This window comes from Triturus cristatus, chromosome 2_1, assembly GCF_964204655.1.
Source record: "Triturus cristatus chromosome 2_1, aTriCri1.1, whole genome shotgun sequence".
NCBI classification, from domain to species: Eukaryota; Metazoa; Chordata; class Amphibia; order Caudata; family Salamandridae; genus Triturus; species Triturus cristatus.
In genome coordinates, this window is record NC_140581.1 from 1,151,120,040 (window position 1) to 1,151,135,395 (window position 15,356).

A 15,356-nucleotide genomic window follows, 5' to 3' on the forward strand; every position below is an offset into this window, starting at 1 on the left:
GCCAGGTCCCAGGTACATATTTAAGAATAAATAATGGGGAGGGGGCGTATGGAGCCCCCCCGGCCAGTTTAAGTCCAAGAGACAGCCACATCCTGTGGCAGGCTGATTCAAATATTAATGGGAGGGGGGCTGCACAGCCCGCCTCCTATGGCTCCTAAGAGCCCCAGGGACCATGACCTCCCAGGGGCTTTACCAAAAATATTGTATGGGGCCATGTGGACCCCCTTCCATTCTTGTGTAGGGTCCTGGGGACCACCACCTCCCTGGGGCCAGGAAACAATTTAAAGGGGGGACTGTGCAGCCCCCCTTCTTGGCCAAATTTGGCACCAGGGACCACCACCTCCCTGGGGCATGCATTATATTAAAGAAGTAGATGGCTTTGCGAGCCCCTTTCCGGGGCCATTTTTGGCCCCAGAGCCACCCCTGCCTGTAGCCATTAATGGCCCTTGGGAGCACCACCAACATGGGCTGGTTCCGCCCCTCCCGAGGTACCCACCTTCCAGAGATGCAGTCTGCTTTCGCTTGACAGGAGCTTTGACAGCTCCCGAGGTGGGGAGCCGGCAGGGACTGTGGGGGCTTGAGGTTCTCTCATGGTCCCTAACGTTACACACAGAGTACCCTGGGTGGGCACCAGTGCACCCAGCCTTAGTTTACTGAATCCCATGGGATGGGATTCCTGGGGCCAAAATCAGCCCAGGGAGGGGGGCCCTGCAGCCCCGCTCCACATCCAATAATGGGCTGGGCCCCGGAATATGGGGTCCACAGGGGCAGAATTGGTCTAGCCATGCAGCCCCCTTTTAATTACCTTGAGTAGGCAAATATGCAAAATCATCTGGAAGCTTCACCTGTTTGACCCCACCTGTCCACCTTAGTAGCATGCAAAAGTCTTCCTGCCTTTTGAACTGATAATGGACAGCTTACCAAAAGACCCCCAGCGCATTTCCCAGCAATTTTGGTGAAGTGTTTTCCTTGATACCAAGGAATAAGAGGACATCTCCACCAAACAAAGAAGCACTTGCTTTATATAGTTAAGAGGAAGTACCCCTGCTTAGTAGAGATTCAGCTCTATGTGGTCTTGTTGTCTTTTCTATCGGAACATTCATGTTATCACAGAAAAGGCCAATCAGTGCTTTTCCTGACAATTTTGGTGATGCGTTCTTGATGCTGAGGAATATGAGGATGTCTCTACAAAACAAAGAAGCGCTTTCTTCATATAGTTGAGAGGAAGGACCCTTGTTTGGTGGAGATTTACCTCTTTGTACTTTCGTCATCTTCTCTATAGGAAGAATCATGTTATCACAAATTTCTGGATAAAGGTGGAACACTCACATTGCCATAACACAAGAAGTTCGCTGGTGACATTTCCTTGTGCTCCATTACGCAGCTGTAGTGTAGAATACGCACTGGACGTGTACCCAAGGAGGTAGCACTTAGTAATTAACCAATATAAAGTACTCTGCTTGGGTAGATATTTTGTGGAAAACTGCGGTCTCTTTTTGGATAAAGGGACAGGTGCAGTTCTGTTTTGGCCCTGTAACAGACACAGCTACTTACATACCCACACAGACATTTAGATATCCACTCACATACTCAGGCACTCACACACACACACCGACATACCCACTCAGATACTAATACACCCACTCACAAACCATAGATATTCACTAAGAAAACCAAAGGAAACAGGGACGTTATAGTTAGCAAATAACATTAAATAAACCTTGGAAATTCACTAAAAACAAAGGTTAGAGGGACATTGTAGTTAGAAAATAGAATTAAAAACCTTAGAAATTAACTGAAAAACACAAAGGTTACAGGGACATTTTAGGTAGGCTCAATTTTCACTCATACAGAACCAGTGATATTCAGGTAGTTATAGTTACCTGAGCTAACTATAACTTATGCCCCTGCAGTGCACTGCTTATGGCCTTATATATTACATCACTCTTGACATGGTCAGTGATATGAATGATGATATTACTGATGACATCTCAAATGACATCACTGATGACATCATCCACAGAACCACTCACACACCCACTCATAACCCTTTATAATCTTTCATATACCCACCCACTCACACACCCACACAACCACTCATATACCCTTTCACAGATCCATACAATTACCCACACAACCAGCCACTCATCTAAACACCCACTCAAATAGCCACTCATTCACCAATACAGCCACTCATATACCCAGTCACTCACTCATACAGCCATTCAGGCACCCACTTACTCACCCATACAGTCACTCATACACCCATACACCCACCCACACAGCCACTCACTTACCCATACAGCCACTGACATACCTACTCATTCACTCATACAGCCTCTTAACCCAGTTACTCACTCACTCATACAACCACTCACATACTCACTCACATACCTACACAACCAATTGCATACCCATTCACACATCCACACGAGTACTCTCACAGCCGCTCACTCACCCATGAAGACATTCACCCAAACACTCACTCTCCAATACAGCCACTCACACACCAACTCACTTAACCAAACATCAACTGAAACAGCCATTCACTCATCCATACAGCCACTTACACACCCAATCACTCACTCATATAGCCATGCAGACACCCACTCACTCACTCACCCATGCAGTCACTAACACACCCGCCCATCTACCCTTACAGCTACTCAATCACCCTTACAACCATTGACACAACTACTTGCTTTCCAATACAGCTACTCACACACCCATTCACTCACCCACACAGCTACTCACACACCCACTCATATGCCCATCCTGCCACTCATGTAGCCACTCACCACCCACCTATACAGCCACACATGGGAGCAGGTACTCATGCCAGCTCCCACTATAAGGGTCCTCCTGTCCAGCTTACCTGCAGTCCACTACCCTCTGCTGTCTTCGGTTTTGTGCCTCCTCTGCTTGTTTTCTGCTGATTTTTCTGCCTCTTCTTTGCTTCCTCCTGCCCTCTATGCTGCCTATTTCTGCTTGTTCTGTCTGTTATTTTGCCTCTTTCTGCCAGCTCCTGACCTTTATTCTGCCTCTTGCTGCTCTTTTATGACCTCTATTTTGCCTCTTCATGCTCATTTCTCACCTCTATTTTGTCTCTTTCTGCCCATTATTTTACCTTTTTCTGCTAGTTTCTGACCTTTATTCTGCCTCTTGCTGCTGGTTTCTGACCTCTATTTTACCTCTTCCTGCTTGTTTATGACCTTTATTCTGCATCTCTCTGCTCCCTTCTGACCTTTATTTTTGCCTCGCTAGGTCGCTCCCCAGCCACTGCGCTGCCCCTCCGTGTGCCGCCAGGTCCGTTTTCGTTTTCGCTCCGTTTTTTGCTCCCGCCTGCTGCCCTGTTCTTGCCCTGATTCCTGCTCCCTGTCCCTGACTACTTCCTTGCTGCCTGGTTCCCGCTCCCCCTGCCCGCCTCCCGCCTCAGTTTCCCGCTGCTGCTCCCCTGTGGCCCCGCCCCCCGTACATCCCATTGGCCACCTCACTCCCGCCTCCCAGCTGCTCCTCCCTCCCTCTAACCCTCATATGGAGGCCGCGCAGCGGCCGCGCAGCGGGCGCGCGCACGCAGAGGGCGCGCCACTGGCACACCAACGGCGCGCCAAAGGCAAGCCCGTCTGCACCCGTCCGCGCCCGGTCCACGCCCAGCACCAAAACCCCTGGACCCCATGCTCACCACGACGCCAGACTCCGGTATGATGTCGACTCCCTCCACGCACTCAACGCCGGCTGAAACAGCACCTGCTTCCAGGCTGCCCCGAAACGGACCCACGGTCCCTTCACCTGCCGCACCTGCAGCTTCACCTGTGACAGAGCCACCAAACCTCCAAGGACGAGACCCAACAGCCTCCGCTGCATCCTGCTCAACACCCGCTCCGCATGCAAACACGCCTTCGAGCTCTGGGACTTGCTCGACACCTCCGACCCAGACGTGGCCTTCCTCACCGAGACCTGGTGGAACGACTCCTTGGCACCCAACATCGCCATAGCCATCCCGGATGGCTACAAGATCACCCGCAGGGACCGCGCCAATGGAATCGGAGGAGGAATAGCCATCGTCCACAGGTTCACCCTCAAGGTCACCACCCACACAGACGACACCCTCAACACTGCTGAACACCTGCACTTCCGGATCCACACCGACCCCAACACCACCCTCAGAGGAACACTCATCTACAGGCCCCCCGGACCCCGGGCTCAGTTCAGCGACTCCTTCGCCGACCTCGCCAGCACCCACGCACTCGCCTCCATGGACTACATCCTCCTCGGGGACCTGAATTTCTACCTCGAGAACAACAACGACGCCAACTCCGCCACTCTGATCGAAAACCTCGCTAACCTCGGCCTCAGACAACTCGTCACCGCACCCACCCGCGCCGCAGGCCACAAGCTGGACGTCGTCTTCTCCACAAGCACCCACGTCGCCTTCGACCACACCTCCGAACCCCACTGGACCGACCACCGCTACATCCACTTCACCTTCAAAAAACCAACCACGCACCATCGAACCCAACAGCTGTGTCGCCGCTGCTGGAACAAAGTGACTGAAGACCAGCTGACCACCACCCTCACCCAGAACCCACCCATCAACCCCACATGCCCTGACACCGCAGCCCGCAACCTCAGACAGTGGATCGACGACTGCGCCAACACCCTCGCCCCACTCAAGAGACCATCCAACAGCCACGTCAGCAAGAGAGCCAGCTGGTTCACCGACGAGCTCCTGACCTCCAAACGCGCCTGCCGTAAGCTGGAGAAGTAATGGCTCCACAAACGAATGCCAGACAACCACGCAGCCCACAAGGATGCCATCCACAGACATCACCACCTCATCAGACTAGCCAAGAGATCCTCTTACAAAGACTGCCTGGATAACAACGCACACGACAGCAAAGAGCTCTTCCGCATCGTAAAAGAACTCTCCAATCCCAACGGCAGCAACAACGACATCCCGCCCTCACAAGAACTGTGCGACTCACTGGCCATCTTCTTCCACCGCAAGATCGCTGACATCCACGACAGCCTCAACACCACGACCGCACCTACGATGCACGACTCCACCCCCCTCCGCGATCACCAACAGCGCCAACCACCTGACCTCCTAGGCCAACACCAACGACGACGAGACACGCAAGATCATGAACTCCATCCACTCAGGATCTCCGTCAGTCCCATGCCTACATCACGTATTCAACAAAGCAGACGCGGCCATCGCACCCCAACTACGGAAGGTCATCAACATCTCCTTCGAAAAAGCGACATTTCCGGAAAGCTGGAAGCACGCCGATATCAACGCCCTCCTCAAAAAGCCCAAGGCGGACCCCAAGGACCTCAGGAACTTCCGACCCATCTCCCTGCTCCTGCTCCCGGCGAAGGTCATCGAGAAAATCGTCAACATTCAACTGACTCGCCACCTCGAAGACAACAACATCCTGGACCCGTCCCAATCCGGATTCAGACGAAACCACAGCACCGAGACAGCCCTCATCGCTGCCACAGACGACATCAGAAGCCAACTGGACAAGGGCAAAACATCAGCCCTCATCCTCCTGGACCTGTCAGCAGCATTCAACACGGTCTGCCACCGCACCCTAAAGACACGCCTCCAAGAAGCCGGAATCCAAGAGAAGGCCCTCTCCGGCAGAACCCAGAGCGTCCGCCTCCCACCCTTCCGGTCAGAAGCCACCGACATCATCTGCGGCGTCCCCCAGGGCTCATCCCTCAGCCCGACGCTGTTCAACATCTACATGGCCCCCTCGCACAAGTGGCCCGCCACCACAACCTCAACATCATCTCCTAAGCCGACGACACCCAGCTCATCCACTCCCTCACCAAGGACCCTCACACCGCCAAAACAAACATCCACAAGGGTATGAAGGCCATCGCTGACTGGATGAGGAGCAGCCATCTGAAACTGAACTCGGACAAGACAGAGGTCCTCATCCTCGGACCCACCCCCTCAGCCTGGGACGACTCCTGGTGGCCGACCGCTCTGGGGACAGCACCGACACCCACCGACCACACACGCAACCTAGGATTCATCCTCGACTCCTCCCTCTCCATGTCCAAGCAGGTCAAGGCCATCTCCTCCTCCTGCTACAACACCCTACGCACGTTCCGCCGGATCTACAAGTGGATCCCGACCGAAACAAGAAGAACAGTGACACAGGCCCTCATCAGCAGCAGACTGGACTACGGCAACGCACTCTACGCAGGAATCCCAGCCAAACACCAATGGCGGCTACAACGCATCCAAAATGCCTCCGCCCGACTGATCGTCAACGCCCGCGCCACAGCCACATGACCCCCCTCCTGAGAGACCTGCACTGGCTCCCCATCGACAAGAGGATCACCTTCAAGCTCCTCACCCATGCACACAAAGCACTCCACAACGCCGGACCAGCCTACCTGAACTGCAGACTCAGCTTCTACGCCCCCACCCGCCAGCTCCGCTCCGGCAGCCTCGCCCTCGCAACTGTCCCCCGCATCCATTGTATGACCACTGGTGGCAGATCCTTCTCCTACCTCGCCGCCAAGACCTGGAACACCCTCCCAACCCACCTTCGACAGACCCAAGACCTACTCGCCTTCAGAAGACTCCTCAAGACCTGGCTTTTCGAGCAGTAGCGGCACAACCCCCCCCCCCCCCCGCCCCACTCAGCGCCTTGAGACCCTCACGGGTAAGTAGCGCGCTTTACAAATACCCTGATTGATTGATTGATTTATTTATTTTTCCTCTTTCTGCTCATTTGTGACCTTTATTTTACCTCTTGCTGCTTGTTTATGACCTTCATTATGCCTCTTTATGCTCATTGCTGACATATATTGTGCCTCTTTCTGCTCGTTCTCATCTTTATTTTGCCTCTGCCTGATCATTTCTGATCTTTATTTTATCTGTTCTGCTAATTTCTGACCATTCTGCCATTTATTCTGTCTCTCTTAGCACATTTCTCACCAATGCTCATTTCTCACCTTTTTTGTGCCTCTTTCTGCTTGTTGATGACCTTTTTTTGCCTATTTGTGCTTGTTTCTCACCTTTATTTTGCCCCTTTCTGTTCTTTGGTGACCCTTATTCGGCTCTTTCTGCTCTTTTCTCACTTTTATTTTGCCTCTTTCTGCTCATTAGGGACCTTTATTTTGCCTCTTTCTGATTGTTTTTCACCTTTGTTTTGCCTCCTGCTTATTTCTGATCTTTATTTTGCCACCTTCTGCTTGTTTCTGACCTTTATTCTGCCTCTTTCTGCTCCAGTCTCACCGTATTTTAACCCCTTCTGCTAATTTCTGACTCTTAATTAGCCTCTTTCTGCTCATTTCTGACCTTTATCCCGCCTCTTTCTGCTTGTTTCTGACCTTTTTTGCCTCTTATTGCTCCTTGCTGACCTTTATTCTACCTCTTTCTGCTTATTTCTGACCTCTATTATGCCTCTAGCTGCTTATTTCTGACCTTTATTTTGCCTCTTTCTCCTAGTTTCTGACCTTTATTCAGCATCTTTCTGCTCATTTCTTACCTTTATTGTGTCTCTTACTGCTCGTTGCGGACCTTTATTTTGCCTATTCGTGCTTGTTTCTCACCTTTATTTTGCCTCTTTCTGCTCTTTGGTTACCTTTAATTGGCTCTGTCTGCTCATTTTGCACTTCTATTTTGCCTCTTGCTGCTGGTTTCTGACCTCTATTTTGCCTCTTTCTGCTTGTTCCTCTTATTTTTTTGCCTCTTTCTCACCTTTTGTCTGCCTCTTTTTGCTCATTTCTCACCTTTATTTTGCCTCTTTCTGCTCATTAGGGACTTTTATTTTGCCTCTTTCTGCTTGTTTCTCGCCTTTATTTTGCCTCCTGCTCATTTCTGACGTTTATTCTGCCTCTTTCTGCTAATTTCAGACCTTATTTTACATCTTTCTGCTCATTTCTGACCTTTAATTTGTCTCTTTCTGCTAGTGTATGATCTTTGTTCTGCCTCTTTCTGCTAGTTTATGACCTTCTTTGCCTCTTCCTGCTGGCTGCTGACCTTTATTTTGCCTCTTTCTGATCTTTAGTCAGCATTTTTTGCAAGTTTCACACCTTTTATGCCTCTTTCTACTCCTTTCTCACCATTATTCTGCCTCTTTCTACTCGTTTCTAACCTATATTATGCCTCTAGCTGCTTGTTTCTGACCTTTATTTTGCCTTCTTCTGCTACTTTCTGACCTTTATTCAGCATCTTTCTGCTCATTTTTGACCTTTATCCCACCTCTTTCTGCTTGTTTTTGACCTTTTTTGCCTCTTATTGCTCCTTGCTGACCTTTATTCTGCCTTGACGTGGCCTTCCTCACCGAGACCTGGTGGAACGACTCCTTGGCACCCAACATCGCCATAGCCATCCCGGATGGCTACAAGATCACCCGCAGGGACCGCGCCAATGGAATCGGAGGAGGAATAGCCATCATCCACAGGTTCACCCTCAAGGTCACCACCCACACAGACGACACCCTCAACACTGCTGAACACCTGCACTTCCGGATCCACACCAACCCCAACACCACCCTCAGAGGAACACTCATCTACAGGCCCCCCGGACCCCGGGCTCAGTTCAGCGACTCCTTCGCCGACCTCGCCAGCACCCACGCACTCGCCTCCACGGACTACATCCTCCTCGGGGACCTGAATTTCCACCTCGAGAACAACAACGACGCCAACTCCGCCACTCTGATCGAAAACCTCGCTAACCTCGGCCTCAGACAACTCGTCACCGCACCCTCCCACGCCGCAGGCCACAAGCTGGACGTCGTCTTCTCCACAAGCACCCACGTCGCCTTCGACCACACCTCCGAACCCCACTGGACCGACCACCGCTGCATCCACTTCACCTTCAAAAAACCAACCACGCACCATCGAACCCAACAGCTGTGTCGCCGCTGCTGGAACAAAGTGACCGAAGACCAGCTGACCACCACCCTCACCCAGAACCCACCCATCAACCCCACATGCCCTGACACCGCAGCCCGCAACCTCAGACAGTGGATCGACGACTGCGCCAACACCCTCGCCCCACTCAAGAGACCACCCAACAGCCACGTCAGCAAGAGAGCCAGCTGGTTCACCGACGAGCTCCTGACCTCCAAACGCGCCTGCCGTAAGCTGGAGAAGTAATGGCTCCACAAACGAATGCCAGACAACCACGCAGCCCACAAGGACGCCATCCACAGACATCACCACCTCATCAGACTGGCCAAGAGATCCTCTTACAAAGACTGCCTGGATAACAACGCACACGACAGCAAAGAGCTCTTCCGCATCGTAAAAGAACTCTCCAATCCCAACGGCAGCAACAACGACATCCCGCCCTCACAAGAACTGTGCGACTCACTGGCCATCTTCTTCCACCGCAAGATCGCTGACATCCACGACAGCCTCAACACCACGACCGCACCTACGATGCACGACTCCACCCCCCTCCGCGATCACCAACAGCGCCAACCACCTGACCTCCTAGGCCAACACCAACGACGACGAGACACGCAAGATCATGAACTCCATCCACTCAGGATCTCCGTCAGTCCCATGCCTACATCACGTATTCAACAAAGCAGACGCGGCCATCGCACCCCAACTACGGAAGGTCATCAACATCTCCTTCGAAAAAGCGACATTTCCGGAAAGCTGGAAGAACGCCGATATCAACGCCCTCCTCAAAAAGCCCAAGGCAGACCCCAAGGACCTCAGGAACTTCCGACCCATCTCCCTGCTCCTGCTCCTGGCGAAGGTCATCGAGAAAATCGTCAACATTCAACTGACTCGCCACCTCGAAGACAACAACATCCTGGACCCGTCCCAATCCGGATTCAGACGAAACCACAGCACCGAGACAGCCCTCATCGCCGCCACAGACGACATCAGAAGCCAACTGGACAAGGGCAAAACATCAGCCCTCATCCTCCTGGACCTGTCAGCAGCATTCGACACGGTCTGCCACCGCACCCTAAAGACACGACTCCAAGAAGCCGGAATCCAAGAGAAGGCCCTCTCCGGCAGAACCCAGAGCGTCCGCCTCCCACCCTTCCGGTCAGAAGCCACCGACATCATCTGCGGCGTCCCCCAGGGCTCATCCCTCAGCCCGACGCTGTTCAACATCTACATGGCCCCCTCGCACAAGTGGCCCGCCACCACAACCTCAACATCATCTCATACGCCGACGACACCCAGCTCATCCACTCCCTCACCAAGGACCCTCACACCTCCAAAACAAACATCCACAAGGGTATGAAGGCCATCGCTGACTGGATGAGGAGCAGCCATCTGAAACTGAACTCGGACAAGACGGAGGTCCTCATCCTCGGACCCACCCCCTCAGCCTGGGACGACTCCTGGTGGCCGACCGCTCTGGGGACAGCACCGACACCCACCGACCACACACGCAACCTAGGATTCATCCTCGACTCCTCCCTCTCCATGTCCAAGCAGGTCAAGGCCATCTCCTCCTCCTGCTACAACACCCTACGCACGTTCCGCCGGATCTACAAGTGGATCCCGACCGAAACAAGAAGAACAGTGACACAGGCCCTCATCAGCAGCAGACTGGACTACGGCAACGCACTCTACGCAGGAATCCCAGCCAAACACCAATGGCGGCTACAACGCATCCAAAATGCCTCCGCCCGACTGATCGTCAACGCCCGCGCCACAGCCACATGACCCCCCTCCTGAGAGACCTGCACTGGCTCCCCATCGACAAGAGGATCACCTTCAAGCTCCTCACCCATGCACACAAAGCACTCCACAACGCTCGACCAGCCTACCTGAACTGCAGACTCAGCTTCTACGCCCCCACCCGCCAGCTCCGCTCCGGCAGCCTCGCCCTCGCAACTGTCCCCCGCATCCAACGTATGACCACCGGTGGCAGATCCTTCTCCTACCTCGCCGCCAAGACCTGGAACACCCTCCCAACCCACCTTCGACAGACCCAAGACCTACTCGCCTTCAGAAGACTCCTCAAGACCTGGCTTTTCGAGCAGTAGCGGCACAACCCCCCCCCCCCCCGCCCCACTCAGCGCCTTGAGACCCTCATGGGTAAGTAGCGCGCTTTACAAATACCCTGATTGATTGATTGATTTATTTATTTTTCCTCTTTCTGCTCATTTGTGACCTTTATTTTACCTCTTGCTGCTTGTTTATGACCTTCATTATGCCTCTTTCTGCTCATTGCTGACATATATTGTGCCTCTTTCTGCTCGTTCTCATCTTTATTTTGCCTCTGCCTGATCATTTCTGATCTTTATTTTGTCTGTTCTGCTAATTTCTGACCATTCTGCCATTTATTCTGTCTCTCTTAGCACATTTCTCACCAATGCTCATTTCTCACCTTTTTTGTGCCTCTTTCTGCTTGTTGATGACCTTTTTTTGCCTATTTGTGCTTGTTTCTCATCTTTATTTTGCCCCTTTCTGTTCTTTGGTGACCCTTATTCGGCTCTTTCTGCTCTTTTCTCACTTTTATTTTGCCTCTTTCTGCTCATTAGGGACCTTTATTTTGCCTCTTTCTGATTGTTTTTCACCTTTGTTTTGCCTCCTGCTTATTTCTGATCTTTATTTTGCCACCTTCTGCTTGTTTCTGACCTTTATTCTGCCTCTTTCTGCTCCAGTCTCACCGTATTTTAACCCCTTCTGCTAATTTCTGACTCTTAATTAGCCTCTTTCTGCTCATTTCTGACCTTTATCCCGCCTCTTTCTGCTTGTTTCTGACCTTTTTTGCCTCTTATTGCTCCTTGCTGACCTTTATTCTACCTCTTTCTGCTCATTTCTGACCTCTATTATGCCTCTAGCTGCTTATTTCTGACCTTTATTTTGCCTCTTTCTCCTAGTTTCTGACCTTTATTCAGCATCTTTCTGCTCATTTCTTACCTTTATTGTGTCTCTTACTGCTCGTTGCGGACCTTTATTTTGCCTATTCGTGCTTGTTTCTCACCTTTATTTTGCCTCTTTCTGCTCTTTGGTTACCTTTAATTGGCTCTGTCTGCTCATTTTGCACTTCTATTTTGCCTCTTGCTGCTGGTTTCTGACCTCTATTTTGCCTCTTTCTGCTTGTTCCTCTTATTTTTTTGCCTCTTTCTCACCTTTTGTCTGCCTCTTTTTGCTCATTTCTCACCTTTATTTTGCCTCTTTCTGCTCATTAGGGACTTTTATTTTGCCTCTTTCTGCTTGTTTCTCGCCTTTATTTTGCCTCCTGCTCATTTCTGACGTTTATTCTGCCTCTTTCTGCTAATTTCAGACCTTATTTTACATCTTTCTGCTCATTTCTGACCTTTAATTTGTCTCTTTCTGCTAGTGTATGATCTTTGTTCTGCCTCTTTCTGCTAGTTTATGACCTTCTTTGCCTCTTCCTGCTGGCTGCTGACCTTTATTTTGCCTCTTTCTGATCTTTAGTCAGCATTTTTTGCAAGTTTCACACCTTTTATGCCTCTTTCTACTCGTTTCTCACCATTATTCTGCCTCTTTCTACTCGTTTCTAACCTATATTATGCCTCTAGCTGCTTGTTTCTGACCTTTATTTTGCCTTCTTCTGCTACTTTCTGACCTTTATTCAGCATCTTTCTGCTCATTTCTGACCTTTATCCCACCTCTTTCTGCTTGTTTTTGACCTTTTTTGCCTCTTATTGCTCCTTGCTGACCTTTATTCTGCCTCTTTCTGCTCGTTTCTGACCTCTATTATGCCTCTAGCTGCTTATTTCTGACCTTTATTTTGCCTTCTTCTGCTACTTTCTGACCTTTATTCAGCATCTTTCTGCTCATTTCTGACCTTTATTGTGTCTCTTACTGCTCGTTGCTGACCTTTATTTTGCCTTCGTGCTTGTTTCTCACCTTTATTTTGCCTCTTTCTGCTCTTGGGTTACCTTTAATTGGCTCTTTCTGCTCATTTTGCACTTCTATTTTGCCTCTTGCTGCTGGTTTCTGACCTCTATTTTGCCTCTTTCTGCTTGTGCCTCATATTTTTTGCCTCAGTTGCTAATTTCTCACCTTTCGTCTGCCTCTTTTTGCTCATTTTTCACCTTTATTTTGCCTCTTTCTGCTCACTAGGGACTTTTATTTTGCCTCTTTCTGCTTGTTTCTCACCTTTATTTTGCCTCCTGCTCATTTCTGACGTTTATTCTGCCTCTTTCTGCTAATTTCTGACCTTATTTTACATCTTTCTGCACATTTCTGACCTTTAATTTGTCTCTTTCTGCTAGTTTATGACCTTCTTTGCCTCTTCCTGCTGGCTGGCTGGCTGGCTGGCTGCTGACCTTTATTTTGCCTCTTTCTGATCTTTAGTCAAATTTTTTTTGCAAGTTTCACACCTTTTATGCCTCTTTCTACTCGTTTCTCACCTTTATTCTGCCTCTTTCTACTCGTTTCTAACCTATATTATGCCTCTAGCTGCTTGTTTCTGACCTTTATTTTGCCTTCTTCTGCTACTTTCTGACCTTTATTCAGCATCTTTCTGATCATTTCTGACCTCCTTTTTGCCGCTTCCTTCTAGTTTATGACCTTTATTCTTCCTTTTTCTTCTCATTTCTGACCTATCTTGCCTCTTTCTGTTCATTGCTGACTTTTATTTGGCCTCTTTCTGATAGTTTCTGACCTTTATTCAGCCTCTTTCTGCTCATGTCTCACCTTTTTGTTTTGCATCTTGCTGCTCGTTTCTGACCTATATTCTGCCTCTTTCTGCTGGCTTCTGACCTTTATTCTACCTCTTGCTGCTCCTTTCTAACCTCTATTTCGCCTCTTTCTGCTAGTTTCTGACCTTTATTCAGCCTCTTGTTGCCCGTGTCAGACCTTTTTTGCCTCTTTCTGCTCATTGCTGACATTTATTTTGCCTTTTTCTGCTCATTCCTGACCTTTATTCAGCCTTTTTATGCTCTTTTCTCACTTTTTTGCCTGTTACTGCTCGTTGCTGATGTTTGTTTAGCTTCTTTATGCTTGTTTTCCACCTTTATTTTGCCTCTTTCTGCTTGTTTCTTACCCTTGATCTGCCTCTTTCTGCTCATTTCTCACCTTTATTCGCCTCTGGCTTCTTGTTTCTGACCTCTATTTTGCCTCTTTCTGCTAGTTTTTTACCTCCATTTTGCCTCTTTTTGCTCACCTTTATTTTGCCAATTCTCACCTTTATTCAGCCTCTTTCTGCCCTAAGTGGTTGTTGGAGGCCGCGCCACCCTTCTCCCTCACTCTGCATACGCACCTCCTGGCGCACTACTGGTTGGGGTAAGAAGTCCACTTTTGTCCTGAGGCCCTTAGGAGAGAAAGGGACTTGGTTCCCCAATCAGCACTGCGCCAGGAGGCACATTTGCAGAGTGGTGGAGAAAGGAGGCGTGGCGTCCAAATACCTCTCAGCAATCTCTCTTTGTGGGACATACTGGAGTTAACTGGAGGGCTTGTTGGCCTCCAAGGACCCTCTAGATCCAAGGGAACATAATTCCCCAACCGTCAGTGCGCCAAGAGGCACATTTGCAGAGTGGTGGTGAAGGGGGCCTCCGGGGACTTGTAGAGTTTCTTTTCTTTTTTCATTTTGTTAAGGGAGGGGGGCTGCATGGCCCCACTTCCCTGGGCCATTTTTGGCCCCTTGAACCCCATCCCTAGGCCAGTCTATTTTTCAATAGGTGATGGGGCCATGACACCCCCCCCCTCCCGGGCTGATTTTGGCCCGGGGACTCTATCCCTCAGGAGTCAGCCTTTTCTTTTTTTCATAATTTATAGTAAAATCGGCGGCATCTATGCAGTCCATGCATTGCCTGCATAGATTATTTAAAAGGTTCCCATCAAAGTGACACTCCTTAATGAACCAGAACTCTTATATTGTGAGGAAGTCATTTAACAATGGTGGAAAGATTGCACTAAGATAACTTCCTGGATGTGTAAGTACTTGCACAAAAACCATGGATCTAGGAGACAGCAAATCAGATGGAAAATAGCTGCTTCCTGGAAATGTGGCGGAAGTGCAAGAATGAACATCTGCTGAGGCATGTGAAAGGAGCTAGCGACAGGAGTGGCGCAGAGCAGGCCTTGCAGCAGAAAGCTCACACTACAGGTTAATGGGAAGCAGCAATGATTCACAAATAGAAGTTCGACACCAGAAGGTCATGAATGAGTCTCAGGGCACAAGTCCAGGAGACATCAGGACAGAAGTCATACAAAAGCAGACCTTGTGCAAAAGCCTCATAATGCACTGCAGCATGTAGATAAACTAATATCTAAAATTAATAGCAGACTAAAAAGGAGCTGCCAAGCACATTGAATGGCAGTAGCGGGAAGGCAGCTGGAGGTGAGTGAATCACCGGACATGCTGAAAGTTAGATGGCTACTCATAGTCTTTCAAGATTAAGACTTCAGGAGACAAGTGAAAAGAAATG